The 14,356-nt window shown below is 34.6% G+C and overlaps 1 long non-coding RNA gene across 1 annotated transcript; it reads left to right on the top strand.

Moving 5' to 3' along the window:
- The first annotated feature begins 97 nt into the window (after positions 1 to 97).
- LOC146723141 (uncharacterized) lies at positions 98 to 584 on the top strand. The gene is made up of 2 exons (XR_014924727.1): positions 98 to 183; positions 336 to 584. It is a non-coding gene; the product is annotated as an uncharacterized LOC146723141 (long non-coding RNA).
- The last annotated feature ends 13,772 nt before the right edge of the window (positions 585 to 14,356 follow it).

Here is a 14,356-nt window from a genome sequence, read left to right on the forward strand (position 1 = left end):
CCTTCGGCTTCGGCTGCTGCCCTTGAGATGACGGCTTCCTCTCCCAGTCCGTGGCGCCCTGGGTGATTGTCCGCATCCTCGCCAAAAAGCCTTCCAAAGTGTCGTCGGACACCGCCAGCGCCGTCGCTCTGAGTGATGTCGGCATTATTCCGCTCACCAGCAACTGGATCCTGTCACGATCAGGTATGTCCATCTGGTGCATCAGCGCCAGCTTATCGATGGCGTAATCTTCGAATGTCTCCTTGTTGGAAGTCCACTTCCTTGCCTCAATTTTTTGCATGGATCTATAAAATGGAATTTTCCTGTCAAAGATTTTTAATAACTCTGACCTCAAGCCGACCCAGGATTCAACGGCCAGATCTCCCTGGATGTCAAACCATCGCCTAGCCGACTTGGTCAGTTTGCTCGATGCTGCCAATAATGTCGCTCCGTCCGTCGCTCCGTGGACCTGAGCAACCTTGTCCACTCTGCGGACCCAGGAGTGGACGTTGTCGTCCTCCGTGCCACCGAACTCCGGGATTTGATGAGCCAACGCCTGCACCGCCGATCCTGACGACCACGACTCCGTCGAGCGCCGTCCTGCTTCCTCCTACGGGGACACACGAGGTGAAGTATCTCGCTCAACCTCCCTCGCCATGCCTGCCTGCGTTTGCGCCGGTCTCGCCTCCCTCTGATCAATTAGCAACTGGAGAATCTGTCCTAATGTCTCGTGTTGTAGCTACATCGCCGCTCCCATCTGGTCGTGCTGCCTCTGCATCGCCACCAGCATCTGCTTGAGGACATCCGCCGATTCCTGGGAGTCTCGTCGTTGCTGCGCAGCCTTCTTCGGAATAGCACCCGAAGTCGTCGGTCTCGGAGAAGCCAACTGCATCATCTCCTCGACCGGACCATGAGTCTCTAGATGTGTCATGATCACGTCTATGAGCGAGTTTCGATTTCCCGAGATTGGCAACCGATACTTCGATGCCTCTAATCTCAGCTCCTCGTGAGAGAGATTTTCTAATTGTGCTCGATCCATTTTACCGCGAGCTCGAGTTTTCATGCAAGTAGAATACTTTTCTCGTTAAATTTAAAAAAGCCGTTGTTTTAACAACTGTGTACCTGTGTTTTAACAACTCTTTTATTATTCTCTTTGTCCCAAATGACCTCTGCTTCTGGATCTCTGTGAAGCCTGAGCTGAATCCCATTTCTGAAGTTGAAAGATGATTCTTGTTCTTAATTTATTTCCTAAGTACAAACTAATGACTCCCGCACGTATATTTCTTATCGACAACAAACGAGGGTCACTATTTATATTTCGGGAATTGGCAACACTGATGTCATGTGAGTCCATCTGACGGTTCCATCGTAAAGTTTGACATTTTTGACGATATACGTACTCAGAACATTTTGTCATACGGACGCTATTTGTTTATTTTATATTTAGTTGAAAGTTTCGTCTCGGCAAAAAATGGAACTGAATCGTGAACATTTTCGTGCGATGATTTTTTACGACTTTCGACGTGGATTATCACAACAAGAGTGCGTCAATCAACTTAATTTGACTTTTGGCGATGAAGCTCCATCAAAAACCACTGTGTATCGCTGGTATAGTGAATTCAATCGTGGTCGTAGTTCGCTGTCCGACGAGTTTCGTGAAGGTCGTCCAAAATCGACTGTAGTGCCAGAAAACATCGATGCTGTGCACGAAATGATTAAGCAAGATCGTCATGTAATCTATTGTGAGATTGAGGCATCCCTAAGCATTAGTTCCACCAGCATATATACGATTTTACATGAACACTTAGCTGTGCGAAAGTTATGTTCGCGTTGGATCCCACATAATTTGACAATCGCTCAAAAAAAGGCTCGTGTCGATTGGTGCAAAGAAATGCTTAAGAAATACAATCGCGGTGCTCCAAAAGACGTTTATAAAATCGTGACAGGTGACGAATCATGGATATATTTGTATGAGCCCGAAAGTAAGCAGCAGTCGACTGTATGGGTGTTCTAAGATGAACCAAATCCAACAAAAGTTGTTCGCGCACGAAGCACTTCAAAGAAAATGGTAGCCTGTTTCTTCGGAAAAACTGGTCATATTGCAACAGTGCCTCTAGAGGATCGTAGAACAGTAAATTCTGAGTGGTACACAACCATCTGTTTGCCAGAAATCTTTGGTAAAATAAGGAAAACAAACAAGAGACGTCGGATTGTTCTTCATCATGACAATGCGAGCTCTCACACATTGGCTCAAACAAGAGACTATTTGAGCACTCAATACATCGAATTGATGGGTCATCCGCCGTACAGCCCTGATTTGGCACCCAATGATTTCTTTTTGTTCCCATCCGTGAAGAATAAACTGCGTGGTCAACGATTTTCATCGCCCGAAGAAGCTATTGAAGCGTTCAAAAATCATGTTTTGGAGATACCTCATTTGGAATGGAATAAATGCTTTGAAAATTGGTTTAAGCGCATGCAAAAGTGTATCGATCATTGTGGCGAGTACTTTGAAAAACAATAAAAATATATTCGCAGCTTAACTATTTGTTTTTGTTCCTACTCCCGAAATATAAATAGTGACCCTCGTATAGCGCTTCTCAAAAGAGAGTGACAGTTAGTCGCCGGTCTTTTTGGAGCAGAATCTTCGAACAGTGCCCCACTCCTGTTACGCTCCTGTGTTGCGCCTGCTCGGATGCGCACGCAATGAACAGTTGTGAAAGATGTATAATACGCAATATGACGAGTTCCGCCGGACGCACGCATATATCTTACAATATATATATATATATATATATATATATACGAATAATTATACATTAATAGTTATATCTCTTAGGGATATAACAATTAATATTTGATAACAAGATATTTGTCACTTAAGTACATAATTTTAGCCTTTCTTTTCATTGCAATTTCATATATGATTTTATGATATTTTAGTTGTATTTTCATTATGTTTGTCACTATATTAAACGCTTATGGTGATACATAAATTATTTAGTGACATTATATAAGATTTTAAATTATATTACCTCATCTATGTTCAGTTATATTCTTATTGTATTTATTCATTTATTCAACATCAGTGGTGTTATAATTAAGCATATTATTTCTTTGTATTTGATGGTATCGTTTATGTATATCACCTGTCTATGTTCATTTGTGAATTGACTCTATATATATATATATATATATATCTTGTTATCAAATATTAATTGTTATATCCCTAAGAGATATAACTATTAATGTATAATTATTCGTATTACATCCGCTTGACGACGGACACTGACCGCATAAAAACGCATACGCTGCGAGATATACATGGAACCGAAATTGCTCAACGTGCAAGCAAAGCAGAAGGACTTTGAATCTGCTTCGCTTGCACCTAGGTTCTTGACCGAGGAGGCCCATTGCCAGGCACCCCTTCCGATCAAGGAAATTCCAAAAAGCGATATTATAAAAAGGGAGCTAGAGTCGCAGTCGCGATCAGTCGCTCTCAAGACGCTCTCGCGTCGTTAATTAAAACGACCTCGCTAGCCGCGTGCGATCTTAACATCTTCTCGCAGTCGCGCGCGATACGCGAAGTTATAGTTGAATAGTGCCGTTAAATAGATATACGCACAAGTGTATCATTATTGAAATAAAGGAAAGTCAAGTGGTGATGTGAATAAAAATTCTTTAATAAGTGAAAAGGTGAAGTGCATTTATTAAATCAACCCGATATAAGCCCTGACGCCCCGGATCCTCATCCCAATTTGGCGCGACCCCTTGTGCCTTTCACGAAGCACACAACATATTATATGATTGAGATTTGTGTTATGATTAAGACGGACAGTAACATAATGTATTGGAAATCACATGTGTATACGTGTGACGTGTCTAGTTATGTCCTCTTTATTCTATATGACAATAAAACAGGTGGATACGTACAAATTATATGAATATCAAAGGAAATGTAATTATTATCTCAATCAAAAGTCAGTATGTATATAATATTAAGGAATATTATCTCAACGTATTTTATGAAAGATGTTCAACACGCAAGCACATATACAGTACAACAAATATGAATCAATGAACTATATCTCGAGATATATATGGATTAGATAAGAGATTGATCCCGGGATCGTTACCTTGTAGGTAATTTGTTACCTTATTCGATGAGTGTATTACAATAAGCGCGGTCCGTTTTTATAAGTACTTTAATCGTGGAAAAGGATTTATTGATCAGTATAGTCAATAGAAAAATATATAAAAAAACTAAATATTCGCAATGCAAAATTAATACCTAATCAAAACATCACATACCAATGCTCAAGCTCGTATGACAATAAAAACAATGATAAATTATTAAATTAAGGCCATGTGTGACGAGCAATACGATATTATTTTATTATTGAGAAGAAAATTCTTAATTTAAAATAATAATTGTACAAACGTTTCGAGCTCTACTTGCTCCTCTTCAGTGCGCAAAAAAATAGTGATAATAAATAACGATAATAAATAAATACATAAAATTCTAATAAAAAATCCGCAATACATAGTCAATATAAGTTATATAGTTGAGTCATAGTTAAAACGCAAAATATATTTACAATGAATTGAGACCATTAAAATAGTTCAACAAAGTAAGAACCCAATTAGAAGCAGAATGATTCGTCCGGTTATTCATAAAATATATTAGAATTATTAATAAAAACTTGGAGTGACACTTATATATTGCTCCAAATGAACCACTTATCGTTATTTGACGAAAGTCCCTCGATCTGGCAATGATTATGTTCATCCTCTCCAAATTATTTGATATTTGTTAACTGAATTTAAAGAATTTATTCAATTGTAAAATAGGATTCCACTAATGTGTATGTGAAAAAAGATTAAAAATTATAAATTAAACTAACTACTAAAATATTGAACCTTTATGCTTACAAATTGTTCCGAATAACTTGAGATGACAATGCTTCTAACTGTTGTTGGCCTTATTGTTAGTACTCGACTGTTGTCTAGTCTTTTAAAAAGTCGAATAAATAGGTGTCAGTTCTCACAAAATAAACATATTACATAAGTCTAAAAATTCGATATTTCTTCTAGAATGTCGAAATACGCGTTGTTAAGCAATTCCGTGTCTGTGTTATTATTTATACCATGCCTTTGTTCCTTGATGTGTATCATTTCCGAGATAAGTCTTTTATAATAATTAGATTCAATATCAAGTATTTTAACGTTATCCCAATCAAAAGCATGTTTTTTTTCTATAATATGTTCAGAGACCACAGAATGCTTGGAGGAATCAAATTTAATATTATTCATATGCTCTTTTAGTCTAGTGCGTAATTTTCTTTTGGTTTGCCCAACATACGAAGCTTCACAATCCTTACAATTAATTTTGTAGACAACATTATTATTATTGTTATGCACGTTTTTGTCCTTGTGGACTAATTAATTTGTTAAGATTATTTAGACAACGGTATCCTACTCTGAAATCTGATTTTTTTATTGTCGATGCTATTGTCTCAGAAATGTTATTAATGTATGGAATGACGAAAAATTTTTTCTTGCTATTATCTTCTGCAATTTCTTTTTTTCTATTGTTGTTAAACTGACCATTGTTTAAAACTCTTATTCTCTTATTTATTTCTTTAAAGATTAAATGAATAGGGTAACCGTTGTCCAATAATATTTTAATACACAGTTCTAAATTTTTCTTATGATATATGGGATGAGATAATAACAATGCCCTATTAATAAGATTATAAATTACTCCTATTTTATGGCACATAGGGTGACTCGATAAAAAAGATAGTACTCTACCTGAACATGTCTTTTTTTGAAACCAATCTAAGTGTATGATGTTGTCTATTATTTTAATGTTTAAATCTAGAAAATTTATGCTTCTATTAATTTCGTATTCAATCGTAAATTGTAGTCGTTGATTGTAACTATTAAACTTATTCAATACGCTATCAATTTTATTCTTTGGTGCCACCATAATAATGTCGTCTACATATCTATAATATATTCCAATACCGATGTCCAATTCATTAATTATTGATTCTTCAAGATCTTGCATAACAATATTAGCAATTATTGGCGATAACGGGGAACCCATAGGTGTGCCATAAACTTGCTTGTATACAATGTCATTGAATGTGAAGTATGTTGACGACAATATAAATTTAACCATGGAAATGAATTCATTTTTTGGAATTAATGTATGTGTATTGATATAATTCCATCTATTGCTCACACTTTCTATTGCAAGATCTATCGGAATGTTAGTGAATAGTGAAACCACGTCTAATGATATTAGAATATCTTCCGCACCAATTTTCTTACCCGCTAGCTTGCTGTAAAGTTCAAAACTATTATTTACATTACTTTTTCCCGTAGGAATACTATTTGAAATGATTTTATGTAAAAATGTGGCTATCGAGTAAAGCGTGGTATTAATTGATGACACAATTACTCTAAATGGAGTATTCTCCTTGTGTATTTTTGGGAGACCATAACATTTTGGAAGAAGGGAGTCGCTGGAACGTAGTGAGTAATATTCTTTATTAGAAATGTACCCTTTTTTTTGCCATTTCTTAAGAATATCGTTTAGTTCCTTTTCTATTTTGGAGGATGGGTTCTTTTTTATGATAGAATAGGTGCTATTGTCTTCAAGTAAACCTTCCATCTTATTCGTGTAATATTCTTTTGTCATCGCGACTGTTACGTTGCCCTTATCAGCCCTTGTAAAAAGAATATCCGGATTATCATGGCAAAACCTCCTTGTATATTTATACATACTAATCAAATCTTCATGAGTTGAATTAAACTTAGTTTTGCCGTGTAAAAAATAGGAAAGTTGTGGAACCAGATTGTTACGTAATGTATTTAAATTTTTCATGTTAGAACTAGTGGAATTCCCTTCTATATCTTTGATAAACTCGTGTATGGCCAACTTTTTGTCATTCTTAAACGGCAGGCCGAATTTACTTCCAAATTGTAATAGATTAGTGACATTGGTAGGAATTATTGTGTCAGTCAAATTAATAAACCATTTTTCGTTAGTACTGGTTAGAGGATTAATATGTTTGTCTCTGAATTTATTAGGATATATGACAATGTCTTTGTTAATATTATTGTTTACTGAAATTGTTGATTGTGGAATGTCTATTTTGTTGATGGAATAACTAAGTTTAATCGGTTTGATATTTCTCAGATATTCGTCTTGTTTCTTTTTAATTAGCCAATTAAATTTGTTATTATGTTTGTTATGTAGTCTGTTATGAAACATGTCAAATGAGATAAAATGATGTCTTAAAATTTCGTTCCATATGTGTACTGGCAGTTTGTTAGTCACATATCCTGAAATATTGTAAAGTTTACCATGTAATAAATTAATTAATCTATATAAATCTCTGATTTCAATATTTAAAATTTGTTTTTTGAATCTGTACAGCAAGCTATCAAGCCTTTTTTTCGATCTAAAGTGATGTAAACAAAATTGATTCCTACAATACGACGTCAAGTGGTTAGGTAAGACATCAAAATTTTTACAATGTTTTAAAAAATTCAACTTTGATCTAGCTTTGATTATTTGATAATTTAAATCAATCCATTGCTTTAACCTCCATGTTATTTCTCCCCCAAATGAATTATATAAGAACTTAAAATTAAAACGATGAAATTTAAACGGAATATTAGTATAACGCATTTTCAGGCCAGCGTAAAAAGCAATGCAAAATTAATACCTAATCAAAACATCACATACCAATGCTCAAGCTCGTATGACAATAAAAACAATGATAAATTATTAAATTAAGGCCATGTGTAACGAGCAATACGATATTATTTTATTATTGAGAAGAAAATTCTTAATTTAAAATAATAATTGTACAAACGTTTCGAGCTCTACTTGCTCCTCTTCAGTGCGCAAAAAAATAGTGATAATAAATAACGATAATAAATAAATACATAAAATTCTAATAAAAAATCCGCAATACATAGTCAATATAAGTTATATAGTTGAGTCATAGTTAAAACGCAAAATATATTTACAATGAATTGAGACCATTAAAATAGTTCAACAAAGTAAGAACCCAATTAGAAGCAGAATGATTCGTCCGGTTATTCATAAAATATATTATAATTATTAATAAAAACTTGGAGTGACACTTATATATGTATTGCGGATTTTTTATTAGAATTTTATGTATTTATTTATTATCGTTATTTATTATCACTATTTTTTTGCGCACTGAAGAGGAGCAAGTAGAGCTCGAAACGTTTGTACAATTATTATTTTAAATTAAGAATTTTCTTCTCAATAATAAAATAATATCGTATTGCTCGTTACACATGGCCTTAATTTAATAATTTATCATTGCTAAATATTCGCATTCGGTCGGTGAAACATACCTGCAACATCCCCTTAACTCAATATATATTCATATTAACTCAATATATCCCGATTTTTATTTTATTAAATCAACGTATTGTATCTATCATTTTTATTCATATAATAATATTAACATTAGCTTTTGTATTACTACTATCTAATAAAAAATACTAAATCATTATTTAAAAAATCATTTAATGCGAAAAGGTAAAGTAAGATAAAGTTACATTTTTGCAGAATTAAACTTATGATCAAGAATAAATATAATATAAAATATAAAAATAAATAAATGTACAAATACAGAAAAACACATTAATAATACGATTATTTATTATATCTGAATATTTTTATTTTTAAATGTTTATCGCAGACGAACGTAGGATGTTGCTCTCATTTAGCAGCAATAATATATTATCTTTCACATGCATTTTTTTAAATTAAAATGTGACAGTAAAACAATTAAAGAAATTACTTTTGTAAAAAAAAAGCATTTTTTTTATTAATATAATTTTTATATGAAGAATTTATAAACACAGATATTAAAAAAAATTAAATTTAAAAAAGCAGTTTTTTACTATGTATAGGAGAAGAAGAGAATAGGGGGTTATAAACGGCGCTAAAAAACTTTCTCTTGGTATACAAACATTGCGCAAATGCTTCTAAGTTATTTCGCGCGGGAGCACTTTTCATCCCCTTATCCGGCTATAGCCTTTTAATTTTATTTAATTCTTATTTAGATATTAAATTAATTAGACAAAAATTCTCTCAAAATGCCAGGAATTATTGAAAAATGACTAAAAATAATTAAAGAACTGGGCCAACGTAACGAGCAAGTAAAAACATTTAATATTTATTACGAACTTAGGTATTTATTGACACATAAAAATAAGATAGAATAAAAATAGTTGATAGAGCATTTCTTTTATCACACTCTGCATTTCATAAAAAGAATTTAATTTTAATTATTAATTTACTTCTTAACAATGGATATCCTCTAGATTTTATTTTTACTTCTATCAATCGCAGGATAAAACATCTCAAAAATAAGAAATCAGTGGCTTTAAACAATAATAAATCAATGGTGCAATTTGAAAATTCTGTAGAAAATAATGATGAAAGAAAAAATTTCTTTGGCATACCATATATAGACATAATTTCAAACAGAATTGCATCTTTGATCAAAAAATCAGATATGACAATAGGATATCGTGGTATTAACAAACTTAATCGCTTCATAAAGGTTCATAAAGATAGAAACGAACATGTCTCGAACTCAAATGTCATTTATAAAGTCATATGTGCAACGACTGTGATGCCACATATGTTGACCAAACAAAAAGAAAACTAAGTACTAGAATTAAAGAACATGTTAATAATATCAAAGCTGACTCATCTAGACTCTCAGTCATTTCTGAACATATAATGAATACACATCATTCTTTTGCATGGGATAATGTAAAAATTTTGGACTCCGAATCTAATTATCATAAAAAAAACGGTTTCAGAAATGCTACACATAAAAGAACAAAATTACGGTTTAAATTTAAAGAAAGATACTGAACTTCTTGATGAGCCATACTTCGATACTCTAGAAGAAATTTCTAACAGATAAACAACTATATAAATAGATACATGTTTCGTCGCACTTTCATTATATTGTTTTCTTAACTACCTATTGGATCTTGTGTGATTGCTTTGACAATGTTTTGATATTTCCATCATGATGGTAAGCATTTTTAATTTAAAGACTAATTTAACAACTAAGGACACTAGGGGATTATTGAATATGATATACATATATATATATACATATATATATATATATATATATATATATACATACGATGTAAATACGGAAATTCGTCGAATTTTTATTTTGTACATAAAATTAATTCTTTATTATTATTATGTATATAATTTTAATTCACCGAATTTCTATTGTGTAAATAATTTCAATTTGTTGCATTTCTATTATGTATAAATTAACTGAATTTTATATATACTGTAACCGTTGATTATATTGTCCGTTGGATCGAAAAAGATCCGGGAAATAGGGCCGATGTAAGTGGCCGACGGCACACCTTCGGCGCGGAAAGCGGGAAATTCGCGTAAACACAAAAAAACATATGTTTGATTGGGCGCCAGGCGCGAGATTCGCGCCACTCTGAAAATTTGCAACTTGACAAATGACCGTTACAATCAATAAACCATCCCGAAAATTTCCGCGACGGCGATAATCGACTCGCTCAGATCGTCAGGGGGTAGAGGGAGGAGTTCGGACGGGAGAGAAGACGGAATTCGAGAGAGGCTATTTGAAATTGCTCAAAAATAACAATCATTAAGTATATTTTAACAGTGATGAACAAAGATAGACAGAAAAATAATTGTACACAAGCTTGAGTAAAACATTAGGTCAAGACAGAAAATCAGTATTCGTTCGATATACTACGGAGGGATCTCCGCTTTAGTGACGCCGAAATTTGATTCGGACAATACAACACGGCGTATGTACGGCCGAGACGCGGCGCGTTGTTATTGTTCCGCGCCTTTGAGACGACCCGACGCGGTGATATCGGATGATACGCGGGACCCGGAAGTAACTTCGCACGCCTACGTGTCGAATAATTATTAACGCACGAGACTTAATAAGGTCCGTGCGGTGTAATTAATTCCGATGGTTTTAGGCAATACAAAATTTCCGTAAACTCGAGTCGGTCCCACGCGACTTCCTTTGAGATCGCTCACGCCGGTCGTCCCTCGCAATATTTTACAAAGAATCCGAAGACGGCGCGGATAATGATATGCGCGAGAAAGATTACGCTATTTCTTATGCGTGACTCTAGACAATGTTCCATTCCCCGATATAGAAATCCTAATAGACGAAAACGACACAGGAATTACGAGACGACACTTTAATTTTACATTAACGTGACCAAAATCGCGGCGACTGTCGGCGTATCCGCGGGAGAGAGAGCCTCTCTTAATATACGCGCGGGAGAGAGCACGCGGTCGGCCGGGCGTCGGGATAAATTCTACGCGGAACGAAACTCTAAATCAAACCTCTCAAAATATCACGAAATTACCGGTGAATCTAATAACCGGCCGCGGCCGTGACACGCTTCTCTCCCGAATACGGTACTCACAAAAGAATTTAGCGGCTTTACAATATTAAATAGGGCCGTTCGTCTCACCGGTATCGCCGGGTCCTCGTATGCTTCGGCATCCGCGCAGGAACCTCTGCTCTCGGGAACGCTCCGCCAGACAGTGACGAGCAAGAGGCCTGCCGGGATCACGCCGATAATGGATTGGGCATTTTCCACCCGTGGCGCTCCTTATCCTGGCAGGGCCGCCGGGTGCCCCGCGGGGCCCTGCGAATTTTCTCGATGTAAAGTTTCTCTCGCCGTTCCTCTTTTCTTCTGCATTGAGTTCCGCTGTTCCTCTATATGGGCCGTCGGGGAGACTCCTACGAGCGCGCCTCTTTGCGATTCCTCTCAAAAATCCGCCAGATCGATTGTTTGATCGATGGTGAAATTTCTGTGTATCCGGATCTGCGGGGCTCGAGGCAGGGTATCTCCCGCGCCTTTCGTTTCCGGGGCTCTCTCGCCTCTCGCGAGAGAGTGGCCATCCCCGTCTCTGGTCGGAATCTCTGCGAAAGAAGGAACATTTTACGGCGGTACCCAAGTTCTTAACGGGAGGAGCAATCCATAAAATCTATGTGAAAATAATATTTACCGGGCGTGATCCGGACTTGGTGGTCTCTGCTCGGTCCTAAATCGTCCTCACTTTTTCTCTCTTCCTGTTTCTCCGGTTGAGACACGTAGCCTATGTAAAATTGCTCGCCGAAAACGCAAAAATCGCTTAAACAAAAATCATAAATAAAGTACTTCGCGAAACGGATGCGTAAAGCGCATCCTCCGACGCGGTAGAAAACGCAAAAATGATTTTTCGGGTGCTCTCTCTCTCTCTCAAAGATTGGCGAGAGAGCAAAGGTTCCCGAATTTCCCGCCTTCCCGGCCGGGCCTTCGGCCCTTGTGACGGACAGTAAAAAATGTCACGTCACAATACATAATTTTAATTCACCGAATTTCTATTTCTCTTTCTAACTGACAAGAAACTGAAGTCGAAATCTCTCAATCACAAAATTAATAAACAATTATTTATCAGATTTTAACTATTATATACATCAAATCCTTTAATATACGTTACTATCACTACACTAACCCCTCGATACATACAACTGTCAAAATATGCAATGACAGCCGCTCACGAAGTAAACGCTGTAACAGAACCAATTGGCATCGCAGAAAAGAGCAACAATACTTCGAGATCGTCGAGATAAATCGATACATTCGAGAATCAACTTAATATGCCTTTTTTAAAGAAAAGATTGATTAGTAGAAGTTTTGGGCTTGTTTAATAGTTATCATCCTCGGTTACATTTTACATACAAAATTGAATCGAATTGTACTTTGAATTTCCTAAATGTTTCGGTTCACAGAGAGTACAATTTATTATACACTAATTGGTACCGTAAGTCGACATATTCTGGACGGTATATCAACTATTTTTCTGGCTATCCTTTCAATTATAAAAGGAACACAATAATTAATTTGGTGGACTATACGGTGTTATTATCTGATAATCGGTTTCAAAATGCTAATATTAATATAGTGAAAAGCATTTCAATAAGTGTTTCCCGAAAGACATGATTGAAAGGGTTGTTACAAAATGGATCAGGCAACTTACATCCGGTTTGACTAATGGTAATGTTAATAATCACGTTACTTATGGAAATAAACATAGAAATTATATCACGATTTCTTTTTATAAAAATATTACGATATTTATAAAAATCTCTCCTCAAAGGTAAAATTCGACCAAACTGGCAATCATTTATTATAAATAATTAGTTAAAATACAATGTTTCGACTGTCATTGCAGCCCTTTTCAAGTAAATCTATAAAAAGTTACATAAAAATAATTATAATTTTAATACATTTCATCGCAACAAATAATTATACATTCATATACAAAAATATGCTACATACCAAACGTAAATGCATAATAAATTAATACAGTAAATCAAATTCACTGCATACCACCGACAATATTTACCATTGTTTTAATGAACAATGTAGAACTGACAGAAGTAAGCAAGAAATAAATAGATGTTAACAGTTAACAAGAATCTTAGTCACTACGCATTAAGAAAATCGAGACATAACTAATGTGTCTTTCGCAATCTAAAACCTCATAACAAAGTCAAATAAATAAATAAATAGGTAAAAATAAAAATAATTTAAATAGCGTCAAGAACACGATCATAAATCCCACTAAATTTCTCCGTATCTTTTTGTAAATTAATGCTTTTACGTTGTTTTTTTATATAAAACATTTCTGCAATTTCTCTTTTTCTTGTTTGTTATAATTATTTTTATGTAACTTTTATAGATTTACTTGAAAAGAGCTGCAATAACAGCCGAAACGTTGTATTTTAACTAATTATTTATAATAAATGATTGCCAGTTTGGTCGACTTTTACCTTTGAGGAGAAATTTTTATTAATTATTACTGGCGAACCTTAAGGATTATTATCTGATTACGATATTTGTCAAATTTTTAAAAATAAAAATTTCAAAGTCTTACATATGAATATACTGTCCCTAAAAAGTTAGATAACATAAGAAAAAGGAAAAACAAATTAATAGACAAAAAACAGACAGAATGGGTATATTGTATAAATTGTAATGATTGTCAGGTGAGATACATTGGACAAACCAAGAGACATTTGAATACGAGACTCAAAGACGGGAAACAAAGACGCAACATAAATGATCCTTTGGCAAGAAATTTTTCAGTCATTATCGAACATTGCTTAGAATTTAATCACAACTTTGATTGGGATAACCCAGTAATCTTACATAAGGAAAGAAACTTGCAAAAGAGAGTGGTGTCTGAAATGTTTTATATTAAAAAATTCGACAATAC

The sequence above is a fragment of the Nylanderia fulva genome, unplaced genomic scaffold (assembly GCF_048542155.1).
Source record: "Nylanderia fulva isolate GAGA-0341 unplaced genomic scaffold, ASM4854215v1 Scaffold229, whole genome shotgun sequence".
NCBI classification, from domain to species: domain Eukaryota; kingdom Metazoa; phylum Arthropoda; class Insecta; order Hymenoptera; family Formicidae; genus Nylanderia; species Nylanderia fulva.